This window comes from Brassica oleracea, chromosome C2, assembly GCF_000695525.1.
Source record: "Brassica oleracea var. oleracea cultivar TO1000 chromosome C2, BOL, whole genome shotgun sequence".
Classification (NCBI taxonomy): domain Eukaryota; kingdom Viridiplantae; phylum Streptophyta; class Magnoliopsida; order Brassicales; family Brassicaceae; genus Brassica; species Brassica oleracea.
In genome coordinates, this window is record NC_027749.1 from 16,585,066 (window position 1) to 16,590,762 (window position 5,697).

General features: G+C 36.5%; 1 long non-coding RNA gene across 1 annotated transcript in view; it reads left to right on the plus strand.

The window, feature by feature from the left end:
- LOC106326441 overlaps nt 1-4,716 on the plus strand; it is a 9,865-nt gene extending 5,149 nt beyond the window's left edge. Inside the window, exon 3 of the long non-coding RNA XR_001267240.1 lies at nt 4,368-4,716. This is a non-coding gene — a long non-coding RNA (uncharacterized LOC106326441). The remainder of the gene's footprint in view (nt 1-4,367) is intronic.
- The last annotated feature ends 981 nt before the right edge of the window (nt 4,717-5,697 follow it).

The following is a 5,697-nucleotide window of genomic DNA, read 5'->3' on the forward strand; positions in this document are numbered from 1 at the left end:
GCAATGGAATGTATGAAAAACTTACGACAATTTCAGGTTACGTTTGCAACGAATTGTTCTCAATTGGTGAAGATGGTTTCAGAACCAGAAGAATGGCCAGTATTTGCAAGTTATTTGGAAGATATAAACAGCCTGAAATAGAGTTTTTTCCAAGCAGAGATTATCTATGTACCAAGAACGCAGAACAAGAAGGCGGATAGCTTAGCCCGCAGTGCTAGGAAGGAAACGTCTTTTGTAGTTCACATGGATCAAGATCCCCCAGTTTGATTCACAGAGTCAATATGAATCTGTAAAGTTGATAACAAAAAAAAAAATATTTTTCCAAACAATTCTCATTTATACTACTATCCATATTTCTAAACAGTACCAAAAATTATTTCAGTATTAATAATATAGATTTATACCCCCACAATCTCCGTAAAGGCCGGCTTACTGAACATCTTTATGCATCTGTAATCTGTACAATAGGCGGCTTACACAAACGTCTATGTACATCCACAATCTCCACAAATGGACTATATTTATACATACATATACATGTTTTAATATTATTCATTTCATTCAACCATTGAATCCTCTAAAACTCCATATCAGGTTTAGCAAACATAAATAATAACCAAACAAGCCTCGCATGCAGACTTGATTCATAGAGATATAACTGTTATAATCTTTACAAAAGGCGGTTTACACAAACGTTTATTTGCACCCGGAATCTCCATAAATGAACTCATGTTTATACATACATATAATTGTTTTAGCATTATTCATTTCATTTCATTCAATTATTGAATCCTCTAAAACCCCATATCAGGTTTAGCAAGCATAAATAATAACCAAACAAACTCTCATGAAGACTTGATTCATAGAGATAGAACATGCATAGAAACTACAATATCCATAGAAATAGTTCTAAGGGATATTATAGAATAGCTCTCATCTTATCCAATAAGAAAGAACTGTAAGTAGATCGGAAAATTGCATGATATAACTTGGTCACCTTGAAACTCGATTTCTTGCCAATGATACACGAGACCATTATAAGAGATAAAAAAAATATTTTCAAATTTTCAAAAAGAATGATCGGCACATAGTTGGTATTACACGTCACGTGAGGATGAAATTCGATGATAGCTTGCTTGCTGCGCAAGAAACGAGCAAGGCATGCTTAACACCGACCACTTCGCTTTGACGTAACCACAACCTCGGCGACATGGGCTGCACCTCCACTTACTTACGGCTCACGGTAGTACAGATCCAAAACCGGTGCTGGTGAAGAACACGGTGGCTCCGGTTCATGAAAGCATCATCTTCTAACCGGGCCTCGTAGTCTGGTGGTAAAGGAACCTCGGCTGAGGTGCCCGCCACCCGACTTCGAGCCCCGGCCACGGGGGGTATTTACATGGGCTGCCTCTCGCCCTCCAGACCACTTCGCGTAACCAGGGGCCCTTAAGTGGACGCTTAAAAATGCATGGGCTTAGGCCCGGTGGGCTAGTCGATCACGCAAAGTGGTCGGATACTGGATTATCAAAAAAAAAAAGCATCATCTTCTCTCCCTCTCGACTTGTTTCTTCACGTCAACAACACATGATAACGCGAGTACGCGGCATATCCCTTTGACGATTACTCCCATAGTGAATGAAGAAGGTGGTGATGGCGTGACTCACCGGCGATGACTCGGGAGGTGGTTGGGTCTTGTCGCACCCGGTGAAGACATGAGAACGAGAAGAAACACGACGACAAGAATAAGCAAAGCATAAGAGAAGAAAAAAAGAAGCCAAGAGAGGGAATGAGATACAAATGGGAGAGATCGGAGAAGATGATGGAGATGGCTGCATAGGCACAGAGCCAGATGGGAGAAGATGATGGAGATGGCTGCATAGGCACAGAGCCGTCCGAACACTTGTGACTAACGGAAGCGCGATTAGAATAAAATACCCAACATTTTAAATTACACTAACAAATTATTATTGTTACATAGCAATTTTTTATAAAAAACATCAAAAAATAAAATATTCATTCTAAAGTTCTAAATATAAATTTTGCTTTTTTTTGTCAAATTAATAATCAAATTTTCTAATGTTTTGAATTATTTTTCAATTCACAAATTAACCAATATTACTTAATCTTTTTCTGTATTTTAATTTTTTATAAGATTAACAATTTTGTTGTCAATTTTATTTGGTTATTTTACTATTAAAACTACCAGAATATCATTAGGTAGCTAGCCATTAGACCATTATAACCATAACAATCAACATCTATGATTCTCTTCATCTAGTCTATATTATGCTAATATGAACTATCTTTTTTGGAGAAAGAATGGTATTCTGCAGTCAGAGGATGATAGAGATCTTTATCCTTGGATAATTTGGTACATCTGGAAAGCTAGGAACGATAAGTTGTTTAGAGGCATAGACAGAGACCCATTGGAACTAGTCAGGTATGCAGAGAGTGAATGCCAAGCTTGGTACAATGCAAGAGACACTGTATCGGTCCCGCCACATGCACAGACTGCTGAAAAAACACAAGCCTTAAGCTTGGGTAATATTTGTATGGTGGATGGTTCATAGACCTCCACAACTCAGTATAGTGGAATGGGATGGGTTTGGAAGGATACAATGGGGAAGATTCAACTCATGGGGTCAAGGAACTTGAGGAAGCGGGAGACAGCTTTACACTCAGAACTGGAAGCGCTACAATGGGCAATGGAGAGCATGATACAACACTCGACCTGTCAGAGGTTTGAGACGGACTACAAGGATCTGATTGCAATGATGGAACAGCCACAAGCTTGGCCCAACTTCTCAACTGAGCTCGAAATCATTCAAACTCTTCGGTTGTGTTTTTCGGACTTCAAGATCAGCTACTTTCCAAGGAAGCAGAATGAGATTGCAGATTCGTTAGCTAGGAATGCACGTTCTTTGCATAGACCTTTATGTTTTATTGGTTGTTCTATTCCGGTATAGCTTCCCAGACCACCTCAAGTTTGAGTGATAGAATAACCGTTTGCTGCCAAAAAAAAAAAATGCTTACCCCAATTACTGACATTTACCACATATATATATCCTATTATGAAAGCAATATAATTGATAAATGATGATTTAATCAAAATAATAACTAATAAAAGATGCTATGGTGTCATATTAAAAACTAAGAAAATATGTTTTTTTTTTTAAACTGCTGCCCCCTAAGCGAAAGCTTCATTTTTTACAATGGAAGCACGCCCTGCATAGGCATACAGCTAAGGTTTTTCTATTAGGGAAGAGGATATATACGATCATATATGGCTTGGTTTAGAAAATGGTTTGGTTCAGTCCTAGAAAAATCAAACCAACTCCGGTTAACAAAACCGGGTTGTTACAAATTCTCTTAAAATTATTATTCGGCTTATAGCACATTTAGGATCTAAACATAACTATTAACTAGAGTTGAATCCGCATAGTATGTATGTATATTTTTGACTATATTCACATTTAATTATATATCATTTTATATACTATTTTGCATATTTATTTTTCTAAAAAAATTACTTGGCAAATGTTTTTTAACATCTACTTTGTATTAATTTGATGTGAAATAACATAGTCATTGTGAAGGTCAACAGTAACAAGTCGAGAAACAAAGTGGCTGACAGACTTGCAAAGCATCCGATTCCCCATCACAAATTATTTTGGTTCCATAAGTGTCACGTAAGACCCACCCTGCTTGGCTAGGTGTACTTGCATCTAGGAAAGAGTCATCTACATTACATTTTATCCACTCTTCTAGTGGCCGCTGCTATTCATAGAATCATTAATTCCTATTATGTGGATGAGACTGAACATGAATGGGTTTCCATTACGAAAGCATTTTCATACCACTCTTTTGCATCATCTCGTGCTTGTTGTAGTAGATATCTCCACGGTGTCATCTTTCTTTGAAATATGAGTATATTTCGACTCTTCCATAATCTCCACAATATCCAAAGAGGTAAGTCTTGTGGTATCTTAGGCTACTTGAAGGACAACATAGAAGACATGCATCTATCTTTTCATCTAGCGTTGTTAGGGATCATTAAGAGTTACATTTGAGATATTCAAGGCCCTCAATATTGATTGAGCATTAGCACTGTTTGACAACATCTTTGGCATTGAGCATTGTTTGTAATGTGCCGTCGTTGGAGGTTACTTCGAGTAGCTAAACTCCCTGATAATAACCGCCACATAAAGTGTTATATTTTTTTGGGGAAGTCCTTTTTCCAAACTCCCTTATAATAACCGCCAAATAGCCTTTCATCGTGTTGAATCGTCTCGAAAATTCTTGTAAACTGAATTTTGCAGTGATTTATTTGGTATAGATGGAGATTCTATTTTTGATGCAAATTGCAGTGTTTTGATTGTTGGCTCAAGCTGAAGCTGTCAAAGATTACTGCAAGTTGGGGTGTACATTTAACATTTGCACCTAAAAAAAAAGTTAGGGTGTACATCCTTTCTGTGCGGTTCATTGACCACTCTCCAAAATTCCGGTAAAGCAAACTTCTTAAGCTCGTCAATTGAAAACAGAGTAATCCTAAGCAAGCATTGTGGATGGAGCGATGCAACAGTGTTTCAAAGCATCTACTACTTTACTAAGACAAGCATATCAGCTAAGTTTCAGAGTGTTGTTAATGTTTTCACAGAGCCGTCTGTTAGTATTTTAATAAGTTGTTTCTGGTTTGTGTATGTATCGTAGAAGGTTTTGCCGATCATGCCTTCTACTTCCTGTGATCAATATCATGGATCTTAATTTAGCTAATTTGATCATTATAATTTCAGTTAGAAGAAACAGACACTAATCTTGAAGATTAGGTTTATAATTAGAATCAATTCATCAGCTGGTCTTTTCCTTCTTTTGACTTTTTATCTTATGATTATTTTTGATGGACCAAAAACTGAAAGAGTATAATAGACCCGAATGTAAACATGCATAACCCCAAAATTGTTGAAGGTGATTGAAAACTGTAAAGTTTGCTGAATTTAGTCTAGTGTTTAGCAAATTTGTTGAATGGAACCAAAAAAGTTAGGACATGTTTATTGGGAGGTTCTTAGGGTGAGGTTCTTAGCTTAATATAAGAACCGCCTCTTAACTTTTAACTAAGAAAAACTAAGAATCAACTCTTAAATAAGAATTTAAGAGATAGTTCTTAGTTATTTTTAAGTTAAAGTTAAGAGACGGTTTTTATATTACGCTAAGAACCTCCCGATAAACATGGTCAATTTCTTATGTGTAGTGTTTTTTTTTTGTAACGACAGTGTTTTTTGTTTCTTTATCCGGTAAGAATAGTCAAAAGAAACATCATGAAAATACAGAAAAAGAACAAATTATAAAACTGTTTTTGGCCGGGACACTTGAGTAAAGAGTGTAACCGTCAGCTATGACGAAATAAAACTACTTTAAATTAGTTAAATATGAATTTCCCTAAGTCCCTTTCCAACATCATGGGCTCTAAAGAATCAGTATTCGAATCGAATATGCTTTTGATATTTTTTTTCCTTGAAAATCATATTTAACTCAAAAAAAGAGTTTGTCATCGTGGAAACTGGAGGAGGTAGGTCGAAAGAGAAAGCGATGCACGTGCCAATTAGATTGGTCACTCTAGAAGTGGCCTCAAACTTGGTTCATCGTATCGTCTCTACTCGATCAACGATCAATAAAGTTGCAATATATTTCGTTAACCAA